The sequence below is a fragment of the Oncorhynchus masou genome, unplaced genomic scaffold, assembly GCF_036934945.1.
Source record: "Oncorhynchus masou masou isolate Uvic2021 unplaced genomic scaffold, UVic_Omas_1.1 unplaced_scaffold_2151, whole genome shotgun sequence".
NCBI lineage: Eukaryota > Metazoa > Chordata > Actinopteri > Salmoniformes > Salmonidae > Oncorhynchus > Oncorhynchus masou.
Window position 1 is genome coordinate 38935 of NW_027008628.1, and position 13566 is coordinate 52500.

At 48.6% G+C, this 13566-nt stretch overlaps 1 pseudogene; it reads right to left on the reverse strand.

Annotated features, from left to right (window-relative positions):
• The window catches only part of LOC135533001 (WD repeat-containing and planar cell polarity effector protein fritz homolog), a 78278-nt pseudogene that overhangs the window by 34380 nt on the left and 30332 nt on the right, over positions 1 to 13566 (reverse strand).

Below are 13566 nucleotides of genomic sequence, written 5' to 3' on the forward strand. Positions count from 1 at the left end.
ACACAGAAATACACACACACACAGAAACACACACACACACAGAAACACACACACACACAGAAACACACACACACACAGAAACACACACACACACAGAAACACACACACACACAGAAACACACACGTTGGCGAGAATTATCATCGCAGAAAGACGCACGGTTACTTTCTTCATCAAAACCTTGGCAGACAATCAGAGGAGAGGAGGCTATTGTCAGAACCTGCATGCAAGCACACACACACACACACACACACACACACACACACACACACACACACACACACACACACACACACACACACCCTCCTCTCCCTCAGTTGAGCCACATCGTCTTCTTGTGTCAGTGTCACATTTTCCTTCAAATATACACACTTCCCTACACACACACACACACACACACACACACACACACACACACACACACACACACACACACACACACACACACACACACACACACACACACACACACGTTTCCCCCCTCTTATGACAGTGTCACATCGCATCTTCTTCCAAAGTCACAACAATTAAGAGACGTGCTCCTCTCCTCCTCGGCAGGAACGTTTTGATTGGCAAACTTAATCTGAGGGCCCCAGGGGACACAGCCACTGTAAACGATTTATCGGAAAAATGCATCCCAGAATGCACCTGTGGGGGGCCCATGGCCCAGGGGCGATTATTGAATAACCTCTACGAGCTATGACTCCTTCTGCTTGCCCTCGCCAACCGACCGACCCACAAATTAACTTCCCTCAACGCTAACAGAATGGATGCAGGGGTTGATGTAGCCAACACTGTGTGTGTGTGTGTGTGTGTGTGTGTGTGTGTGTGTGTGTGTGTGTGTGTGTGTGTGTGTGTGTGTGTGTGTGTGTGTGTGTGTGTGTGTGTGTGTGTGAGAGAGAGAGACCGTATGGATGTATCAGGGCAGGGGTTGATGTGCCTGATGTGCTCCTCTCCTAAAGTGATAGTAGGTATGCAGGGTTTTGCTCCAGCACTACACAAACCATTTAACAAATGATAGGCTACCCTACCGCCTGGCGACAGGGGTTTGAGTCCCGTCTAGACCTCTTCTGTCTCTGCTCTTACATTCAGTCTCCCTCTCTGTTTTCCCGCTGTACTGTCTAAAATGCTAAATGAACAGGAAAGAGGATGGAGGTTCTGATCTCCTTTAATACAACTAAACAGTATGGATGTTAGGGCAGGGGTGGCCAACCAACCCTCCTTCTGGGGAGGGAGGTTTACAGGGAGTGCAGGGTTTTGTTTCAGCCCCACACTGTTACATTCTATTGATCAGCTGCTCCTCTGGACCTTGAGAGCAGACAGACATCGAGAGAGACAGAGACCGAGAGACAGACAGCGAGAGAGACAGAGACCGAGAGACACAGAGAGACAGACAGCGAGAGAGAGAGACAGACAGCGAGAGGGAGAGACAGACAGCGAGAGAGAGAGAGAGACAGACAGCGAGAGAGACAGAGACCGAGAGACAGAGAGACAGAGACCGAGAGACAGAGACCGAGAGAGACAGAGAGAGAGACAGAGAGCGAGCAAGAGAGAGGTACAGACAGACAGCGAGACACAGACATTCAGCAAGAGAGACAGACAGCGAGCGAGAGAGACAGACAGAGAGAGAGACAGACACATGGTACTGTCCACCCACCCAGTCTGAACCTCAGTGCGGCCAGTGGTCCTCCATGGAAGGCCAGCATCAGTGTATCAGCTCCCTCCAGCCCCGTCCCCCCAGCCCACCGCAGCCCCTCCAGCCCCCCAGGACAGCGCAGATGCTGGGCAAGCCTCAGAGTGGTGGTGGCTGGAGATGGGTCCTCTCCCACTAGGGTCAACCCTAGAGGAGCAAAATCATTACAAATGATTCATCCATCAAATTAACATTGATTTACATTGTTATTTCATACACAACATGTCTAAACAACACAACATGACAGAAAACAAAGTGGTATTAGAACAGAGAGTATTTTATGATGTATAATAAAAGGTTTATTGTAAGATAATGAAGCTGCAGGTATAATGGGTCTGTCTGACTATTACAGAAAGGCCATTCAGGTGTGTGTCGTACACACCACACTCTGAGGAAGCTGCCCTCACTATGTGGTCCACTAAGACATGTTAAAACAAAGCTTCTATTCAAGTGAACGTTGTGGTCGAGCAGTCAGTCCATTCGCCCACAGCGCAGATGTATGGCGCTGTCGGCACTGGTTGGAATCCGGCCCAATGACCTTGTGACACACTCTCTACCCATCTTTCCTCACTGTCTCTCCTCTGTTCAATAAAACATACAAAATGCTCAAAAAATATATTTAAAAATGGGTGAAAAGTGAGTGCTGGCCGTTCAAAAATAAAAGTTGTTTATACCTAGGGGAGCCAAGCCAAGATCCAGAGCCATCAGTTCCCCTGGCCTCCCCCACCACCACCACCCCCTGCAGGGTGCCAGGCCACCAGGACGGGCGGGATGGGGCAGGGGGCGAGCAGCGACACCCCTCTCCTCTCATCGTAGAGGACCAGAGAGGAGTTGCTGAGGCCCAGTAGCAGGGTGCTTGAGGAGGGGTGGCGGCAGCAGGAGACGGGGCGCGAGGAGAGGGGGATACGGGTCGCCGAGAGACGTTGGAGGCGGCCGCGGGCGCACTCGTACACACAGGCATCTGCCCAGGACGTCCCGGCGGTGGGGGATCCTTGGGGTCCTTCAGGCAGCTCCACGGACAGAAGCTGGTATGGCTGCAGGAGACTGAAGCAGAGATCCAACAGGTCACCCTCAGTACACATGGAGCTGAGCACCTGGAGGGGAGAGAGAGACGGGTTAGACAGAGGAGGGGAGAGAGAGAGAGAGAGAGAGAGAGAGAGAGAGAGAGAGACGGGTTAGACAGAGGAGGGGGAGAGAGAGAGAGAGAGAGAGAGAGAGAGAGAGAGAGAGAGAGAGAGATACGTGTTAGACAGAGGAGGAGAGAGAGACGTGTTACACAGAGGAGAGAGAGAGAGAGAGAGAGAGAGAGAGAGAGAGAGAGAGAGAGAGAGAGAGAGAGCGAGAGAGAGAGTGACAGAGAGACGGGTTAGACAGAGGAGGAGAGAGAGAGCGAGAGAGAGACAGACAGACAGAAAAACAGACAGAAAAACAGACAGAGACTCAGAGAGAGAGAGAGAGAAAGAGAGAGACTCAGAGAGAGAGAGAGAGAGAGAGAGAGAGAGAACAATAACAGTGTAGCTTCACTACAGCCTCTAGAGATGGAGTGTCAATCAAACAAGCCAATGATAAGTGCTCCATTCAACTCAAGGTCATAAATGTTTTCCTGGCACATTTCCTACCAGTCTACTTCACATATGCACTAAACAACAAACAATACCACTGCCTAGGTCCGTAAATTGCCCCAAGGGGACAAATAAAGCTGTATTTACAAACGACAGAAAGTCGGTCACCTACTGACACAGAACACTGCAACACAAACAATAGATGTCGTGTAGCTACAGTGACAGTCTGACTGTAATTCATTTAGCTAGTCTCCCTCTGTGCCTGACTTTGTCCCTCCCCTCCTATCGGTCAATCTCCCTCCCTCCCTATCGGTCAGTCTCCCTCCCTCCCTCCCTCCCTGTCAGTCTCCCTCCCTTCCTTCCGGTCTCCTTCCATCCCTATCAGTCAGTCTCCCTCCCTATTGGTCAGTCCCTCCCTGTCAGTCTCCCTCCCTGTCAGTCTCCCTCCTTTACTTCCTGTCTCCCTCCATCCCTATCAATCAGTCTCCCTCCTTGTCAGTCTCCCTCCCTTCCTTCCTGTCTCCCTCCCTCCCTATCGGTCAGTCTCCCTCCCTGTCAGTCTCCCTCCCTGTCAGTCTCCCTCCTTTACTTCCTGTCTCCCTCCATCCCTATCAATCAGTCTCCCTCCTTGTCAGTCTCCCTCCCTTCCTTCCTGTCTCCCTCCCTCCCTATCGGTCAGTCTCCCTCCTTGTCAGTCTCCCTCCCTTCCTTCCTGTCTCCCTCCCTCTCTATCGGTCCAGTCTCCATCCCTCCCTATTGGTCAGCCTCCTCCCTGTCTGTCGGTCTCCCTCTGTCCCTCCCTCCCTGTCTGTCGGTCTCCCTCTGTCCCTCCCTGCCTGTCTGTCGGTCTCCCTCTGTCCCTCCCTGACTGTCTGTCGGTCTCCCTCTGTCCCTCCCTGCCTGTCTGTCGGTCTCCCTCTGTCCCTCCCTGCCTGTCTATCTCCATCCCTCCCTATTGGTCAGTCTCCCTCTCTGCCTCTCTCCCTCCCTCCCTGTCTCCCTCTGTCCCCCCTCCCTCCCTATCTGCCTCTCTGTCTCCTCCCTATCTCCCTCCCTATCTCACTCCCTCCCTATCTGCCTTCCTGCCTGCCTGGTGCAAAACAAAGGCGGTAGTTTGGCAGGCTCTGCCAAGAAGGGACTTAGGCAGGTTTTACCCACCATGGGTTGAGTCACAAATGGTTCCCTATTCCCCTATTATAGTGCACTACTTTAGACCGGAGCACTATTCCCCTATTATAGTGCACTACTTTAGACCCGAGCACCATTCCCATATTATAGTGCACTACTTTAGACCAGAGCACTTTGGGCTCCCCTATGGACCCTGGTCACAAGCAGTGCACTAAATAGGGAATAGGGTGCCATTTGGGAATACAACAGGAAGGAAACAGATGACTGTTTTAGGCTCCTTTTTTTTCTTCCCATAATCCCCTCGAGCTCCTGCTTGCACCCCAGGGGGGTGGGCGGGGGAGGAGGTGCTGACAGCACAGAAAGGGGGATGAGTGAAAGAGAGAGTGTGTGTGTGTGTGTGTGCTTAAGAGTGTGTGTGAGAGGCAGAGGTTAAGGGGAGGGTGGAGGGTTGGCATTTTGCCAGCCTCATGGTGAGCCACACCTGCCCCAGCCACAGACCCCCATTCTCTGGGTACTGCCCCGACTGCAGGGCTGGGCCTCACACTACACTCACACACACACACACACACACACACACACACACACACACACACACACACACACACACACACGCTTCACACACACACACTCTTCAGCTCCTCAGACGTACTCTCTGTCACACACCTAGACTACACTTAGCCCCACACCTCTTAGTTATTACCCTGACTACCATACTCCTAGACTACACTTAGCCCCACACCTCTTAGTTATTACCCTGACTACCATACACCTAGACTACACTTAGCCCCACACCTCTTAGTTATTACCCTGACTACCATACTCCTAGACTACACTTAGCCCCACACCTCTTAGTTATTACCCTGACTACCATACACCTAGACTACACTTAGCCCCACACCTCTTAGTTATTACCCTGACTACCATACTCCTAGACTACACTTAGCCCCACACCTCTTAGTTATTACCCTGACTACCATACTCCTAGACTACACTTAGCCCCACACCTCTTAGTTATTACCCTGACTACCATACTCCTAGACTACACTTAGCCCCACACCTCTTATTTATTACCCTGACTACCATACTCCTAGACTACACTTATCACCACACCTCTTAGTTATTACCTTGACTACCATACTCCTAGACTACACTTAGCCCCACACCTCTTAGTTATTACCCTGACTACCATACTCCAAGACTACACTTATCACCACACCTCTTAGTTATTACCCTGACTACCATACTCCTAGACTACACTTAGCCCCACACCTCTTAGTTATTACCCTGACTACCATACTCCTAGACTACACTTATCACCACACCTCTTAGTTATTACCTTGACTACCATACACCTAGACTACACTTATCACCACACCTCTTAGTTATTACCCTGACTACCATACACCTAGACTACACTTATCACCACACCTCTTAGTTATTACCTTGACTACCATACACCTAGACTACACTTATCACCACACCTCTTAGTTATTACCCTGACTACCATACACCTAGACTACACTTATCACCACACCTCTTAGTTATTACCCTGACTACCATATACCTAGACTACACTTATCACCACACCTCTTAGTTATTACCTTGACTACCATACACCTAGACTACACTTATCACCACACCTCTTAGGTATTACCATGACTACCATACCCCTAGACTACACTTATCACCACACCTCTTAGTTATTACCTTGACTACCATACACCTAGACTACACTTATCACCACACCTCTTAGTTATTACCCTGACTACCATACTCCTAGACTACAATTATCACCACACCTCTTAGTTATTACCTTGACTACCATACACCTAGACTACACTTATCACCACACCTCTTAGTTATTACCCTGACTACCATACACCTAGACTACACTTATCACCACACCTCTTAGTTATTACCTTGACTACCATACACCTAGACTACACTTATCACCACACCTCTTAGTTATTACCCTGACTACCATACACCTATACTACACTTATCACCACACCTCTTAGTTATTACCCTGACTACCATATACCTAGACTACACTTATCACCACACCTCTTAGTTATTACCTTGACTACCATACACCTAGACTACACTTATCACCACACCTCTTAGGTATTCCCATGACTACCATACTCCTAGACTACACTTATCACCACACCTCTTAGTTATTACCATGACTACCATATACCTAGACTACACTTATCACCACACCTCTTAGTTATTACCCTGACTACCATACACCTAGACTACACTTATCACCACACCTCTTAGTTATTACACTGACTACCATACACCTAGACAACACTTATCACCACACCTCTTAGTTATTACCATGACTACCATACACCTAGACAACACTTATCACCACACCTCTTAGTTATTACCCTGACTACCATACTCCTAGACTACACTTATCACCACACCTCTTAGTTATTACCCTGACTACCATACACCTAGACTACACTTATTACCACACCTCTTATTTATTACCCTGACTACCATACACCTAGACAACACTTATCACCACACCTCTTAGTTATTACCATGGCTACCATATACCTAGACAACACTTATCACCACACCTCTTAGTTATTACCCTGACTACCATACACCTAGACTACACTTATCACCACACCTCTTATGTATTACCCTGACTACCATACACCTAGACAACACTTATCACCACACCTCTTAGTTATTACCATGGCTACCATATACCTAGACTATACTTATCACCACACCTCTTAGGTATTACCCTGACTACCATACACCTAGACTACACTTATCACCACACCTCTTATGTATTACCCTGACTACCATACACCTAGACAACACTTATCACCACACCTCTTAGTTATTACCCTGACTACCATACTCCTAGACTACACTTATCACCACACCTCTTAGTTATTACCCTGACTACCATACACATAGACTACACTTATCACCACACCTCTTATTTATTACCCTGACTACCATACACCTAGACAACACTTATCACCACACCTCTTAGTTATTACCATGGCTACCATATACCTAGACTACACTTATCACCACACCTCTTAGTTATTACCCTGACTACCATACACCTAGACTACACTTATCACCACACCTCTTATGTATTACCCTGACTACCATACACCTAGACAACACTTATCACCACACCTCTTAGTTATTACCCTGACTACCATACACCTAGACTACACTTATCACCACACCTCTTAGTTATTACCCTGACTACCATACTCCTAGACTACACTTATCACCACACCTCGTAGTTATTACCCTGACTACCATACTCCTAGACTACACTTATCACCACACCTCTTATGTATTACCCTGACTACCATACACCTAGACTACACTTATCACCACACCTCTTAGTTATTACCCTGACTACCATACTCCTAGACTACACTTATCACCACACCTCTTAGTTATTACCCTGACTACCATACTCCTAGACTACACTTATCACCACACCTCTTAGTTATTACCCTGACTACCATACACCTAGACTACACTTATCACCACACCTCGTAGTTATTACCATGACTACCATACACCTAGACTACACTTATCACCACACCTCTTAGTTATTACCCTGACTACCATACACCTAGACAACACTTATCACCACACCTCTTAGTTATTACCCTGACTACCATACACCTAGACTACACTTATCACCACACCTCTTAGTTATTACCCTGACTACCATACTCCTAGACTACACTTATCACCACACCTCTTAGTTATTACCCTGACTATCCTCTTCAAATCCCCCTGATCCCACCAAAACAGGACTAGCTGGTAGCTACACCTCCCCTCCCACTCCTCAACAGGACGAGCTGGTAGCTACACCTCCCCTCCCCTCCCACTCCTCAACAGGACGAGCTGGTAGCTACACCTCCCCTCCCACTCCTCAACAGGACGAGCTGGTAGCTACATCTCCCCTCCCCTCCCACTCCTCAACAGGACTAGCTGGTAGCTACACCTCCCCTCCCACTCCTCAACAGGACGAGCTGGTAGCTACACCTCCCCTCCCCCTCCCACTCCTCAACAGGACTAGCTGGTAGCTACACCTCCCCTCCCCCCCACTCCTCAACAGGACTAGCTGGTAGCTACACCTCCCCTCCCACTCCTCAACAGGACTAGCTGGTAGCTACACCTCCCCCCCACTCCTCAACAGGACGAGCTGGTAGCTACACCTCCCCTCCCACTCCTCAACAGGACTAGCTGGTAGCTACACCTCCCCTCCCACTCCTCAACAGGACTAGCTGGTAGCTACACCTCCCCTCCCCCCCACTCCTCAACAGGACTAGCTGGTAGCTACACCTCCCCTCCCCTCCCACTCCTCAACAGGACTAGCTGGTAGCTACACCTCCCCTCCCCTCCCACTCCTCAACAGGACTAGCTGGTAGCTACACCTCCCTCCCCTCCCACTCCTCAACAGGACTAGCTGGTAGCTACACCTCCCCTCCCACTCCTCACTAGGACTAGCTGGTAGCTACACCTCCCCTCCCCACCCACTCCTCAACAGGACTAGCTGGTAGCTACACCTCCCCTCCCACTCCTCAACAGGACTAGCTGGTAGCTACACCCCCCCCCCCCACTCCTCAACAGGACTAGCTGGTAGCTACACCTCCCCTCCCACTCCTCAACAGGACTAGCTGGTAGCTACACCTCCCCCCACTCCTCAACAGGACTAGCTGGTAGCTACACCTCCCCTCCCCTCCCACTTCTCAACAGGACTAGCTGGTAGCTACACCTCCCCTCCCACTCCTCAACAGGACTAGCTGGTAGCTACACCTCCCCTCCCCCCCACTCCTCAACAGGACTAGCTGGTAGCTACACCTCCCCTCCCCTCCCACTTCTCAACAGGACTAGCTGGTAGCTACACCTCCCCCCTCCCACTCCTCAACAGGACTAGCTGGTAGCTACACCTCCCCTCCCCTCCCCTCCCCCCCACTCCTCACTAGGACTAGCTGGTAGCTACACCTCCCCTCCCCTCCCACTCCTCAACAGGACTAGCTGGCAGCTACACCTCCCCTCCCCTCCCACTCCTCAACAGGACTAGCTGGTAGGAGTAGGGGTAGGAGTAGAGGTAGGGATAGGGGTAGGGGTAGGGATAGTGATAGGGGTAGGAGTAGGAGTAGGGGTAGGAGTAGAGGTAGGGATAGGGGTAGGGATAGTGATAGGGGTAGGAGTAGGAGTAGGGATAGGGGTAGGAGTAGGAGTAGGGATAGGGGTAGGAGTAGGAGTAGGGGTAGGGGTAGGAGTAGGGATAGGGGTAGGGGTAGGAGTAGGGGTAGGGGTAGGAGTAGGGATAGGGGTAGGAGTAGGGGTAGGGGTAGGGGTAGGGATAGGGGTAGGAGTAGGAGTAGGAGTAGGAGTAGGGATAGGGGTAGGGATAGGGGTAGGAGTAGGGATAGGGGTAGGGGTAGGAGTAGGAGTAGGGATAGGGGTAGGAGTAGGGATAGGGGTAGGGGTAGGGATAGGGGTAGGAGTAGGGATAGGGGTAGGGGTAGGAGTAGGAGTAGGGATAGGGGTAGGAGTAGGGATAGGGGTAGGGATAGGGGTAGGAGTAGGGATAGGGGTAGGGATAGGGGTAGGAGTAGGAGTAGGGATAGGGGTAGGAGTAGGGATAGGGGTAGGAGTAGGAGTAGGGATAGGGGTAGGAGTAGGAGTAGGGATAGGGGTAGGGATAGGGGTAGGAATAGGGATAGGGGTAGGAGTAGGAGTAGGGATAGGGGTAGGGATAGGGGTAGGAATAGGGATAGGGGTAGGAGTAGGAGTAGGAGTAGGAGTAGGGATAGGAGTAGGAGTAGGGATAGGGGTAGGAGTAGGAATAGAGATAGGAGTAGGAGTAGATGTATGAGTAGGGATAGGAGTAGAGGTAGGGGTAGGGGTAGGGATAGGAGTATTGGTAGGAGTAGTGGTAGGGATAGGAGTAGGGAGTAGATGCATGAGTAGGGATAGGAGTAGGGGTCGGAGTAGGGATAGGAGTAGGGATAGGAGTAGTGGTAGGGATAGGAGTAGGGAGTAGTTGCATGAGTAGGGATAGGAGTAGGGGACGGAGTAGGGATAGGAGTAGAGGTAGGGGTAGGGGTAGAGATAGGAGTAGGGGTAGGAGTAGTGGTAGGGATAGGAGTAGGGGTAGGGATAGGAGTAGGGATAGGAGTAGGGAGTAGATGCATGAGTAGGGATAGGAGTAGGACCTTCCTCCCTCATTTTCCCTCTCCCTCATTTGTTGGTAGGGAGACTGTCTCCTCCATAGTAAGCAGGTTTGGGACTACTCCTGTCTATTGGTTTCAGTGACTGGTCTAAACTATTCTTCTCCGTTGTTCTCCTCTCCTTCCCCGGCACATGGAAGATAACAGGGGTGGGGCCAGCTGAGAGCCTGGCCCCTTGTTCACAGCACCGGGCCTCACACAGACAATTACACAGCTCACAGAGCACAGAAAGACAGGGGCAGAGACAGAGTGAAGGAGGGATGGGGGGAAGGGAGGGATGTGAGTGAAGGGAGTGAGTGAGGGGGGCAAGGAGAGGGAAGGGAGGGATGTGAGTGAAGGGAGTGAGTGAGGGGGCAGGGAGAGGGGAGGGAGGGGGGTGAGTGAAGAGAGGGAGAGGGTGGAGGGACGTTTTGGTGATGAGAATTAATAAGCTTGGGGGGGTGGGGGGTAGAAGGTTGGTACGGTTAGACAAAGTCAACATTTAAACAAACATGGGCACACACACACACTAGTTGTAAGACTAAACAGCTGTTCAGACCTTAACCGTTGGTGTAACACAAATCTAAGAGGTCTTCTGAAAATCTGAAATCATAACACAAATTGTTACATTACAGCAAATACAGAGCAATTAATCTAAGTCATTAATTCAAAGTTTTGTTCTATATTTAGGAAACAATGCTGCTGTCCTTTGATTGAGTTTCATTATTTGTTTGGTGTCTAAATAAAGAAAAACAATCATTTTTTTCCACTTTCCACTGTAAAGCGTTTTACACGCAGCTGTATTTGGGGAAGGTGTAGTTTCAACGATTTCATTGAAGACATCCTGGCGAATAAATCAGGAAAGTCAAAGTGAAAGTAAAAAGTGAAAGTGAGACAGATGTTTTGTTTGAGGAATCTTGGAGTGTTATGATTCAAACGAACTGAGGAGCTTCTGGACGGGTAAGTGCTAATGCCGTTTTATGAAATATACAAATATATATTAAATATAAAAATATATATACATTTTTTTTTTGCAATGAAATGTGTTGGTTTGTTTGTGTTTGTGTGTATATATATATTTTTTTTTTCCCATGTCAGATTATATTTTCCATTTTTTTATTCAAATGGAAGGGAGTAGAACAGCAAACACACACATGGCCACTGCGCCCGCTACTCCTCTCCATTTCCATATGAAATAGCCATTGGGTGCTGTTCAGGAGAGGGCAGGCCCACAACATGGAACAGCACAGTTGAATGGAACAGCACTTCACCTTAGTGACTGTTCCCTCTGCTCTATACAATACATATCTGTTAATTTTATGTGATGATAAAAGGCTCATACAATACAAATATTTTTTTGAATGTTTTCTTTCACAGTGATAGCGACTCCGACTGGGAGCCCCCGGTGCCAAGCTGCCCGCTCTACCTCTGCCCCCAGTGGTGTTCATATGCCACAGTTCATTACTGCAGGTATGACTGGCCTCAGGGCCAAAAGGGCACAGCATGGAGGCGTCGTTGTGTTCTGTGTCGCATGAAATGCACCACTTGTTCAGTTTGCCTCTGCTTCACATCAGAAAGAGACTGCTATGGGACATGGCACAGGCAGCAAAATATTGTGACGAGGACTTCCAAAGGGTGCACTGTTTTTTTTAAATATTTTTGTGTGTGTGTGTGTTAGAATTGCTTTTTGATATGTTGTATATAGTTATTTGCACTACTGTATATAGTTATAGGTCATTTCAACAATTCGGGCACTTGGGTACATTTGGGCAACTTGTGTGGGACACCTGGGTGACTTCATGCTAAATGTCATGTAGCTCACCCATTCCTGAAGTTATCAGTCTGAAACTTTACACACCTACAGTTGCCCTCTTGTGTTATCCATCAAAATTATCTCCAGCATCCTATCTGACTGCGTGGTTATTCTAGTACATGTGAAAGATGATACTACAACAATAAAAAACAGAAAAAGTATGCTCTTTCTTTCTCTTTTCTTCCACCAGATCTACTGTGTTATATTCTCATACATTCAATTAACATTCCCACAAACTTCAGAATGTTTCCATTCAAATGATACCAAGAATATGCATATCCTTGTCTCTGGGGCTGAGCTACAGGCAGTTAGATTAAGGTTTGTCTTCAGGCGGAAATTGAGAACAAAGGGATGCAGCCATAACAGGATAAAGAAAAACATTTTTTTTTTTCCCACTTTCAGTCCTGTTGTCATCTAGAGACACCATGGATGGAAGAATGGATGTCATCTAGTGACACCATGGAGGGAAGAATGGATGTTATCTAGTGACACCATGGATGGAAGAATGGATGTTATCTAGTGACACCATGGAGGGAAGAATGGATGTTATCTAGAGACACCATGGATGGAAGAATGGATGTCATCTAGTGACACCATGGATGGAAGAATGGATGTCATCTAGTGACACCATGGATGGAAGAATGGATGTCATCTAGTGACACCATGGAGGGAAGAATGGATGTTATCTAGAGACACCATGGAGGGAAGAATGGATGTTATCTAGAGACACCATGGACGGAAGAATGGATGTTATCTAGAGACACCATGGACGGAAGAATGGATGTTATCTAGAGACACCATGGATGGAAGAATGGATGTTATCTAGAGACACCATGGAGGGAAGAATGGATGTTATCTAGAGACACCATGGATGGAAGAATGGATGTTATCTAGAGACACCATGGAGGGAAGAATGGATGTTATCTAGAGACACCATGGATGGAAGAATGGATGTCATCTAGTGACACCATGGATGGAAGAATGGATGTCATCTAGTGACACCATGGAGGGAAGAATGGATGTTATCTAGAGACACCATGGAGGGAAGAATGGATGTTATCTAGAGACACCATGGACGGAAGAATGGATGTTATCTAGAGACACCATGGACGGAAGAATGGATGTTATCTAGAGACACCATGGAT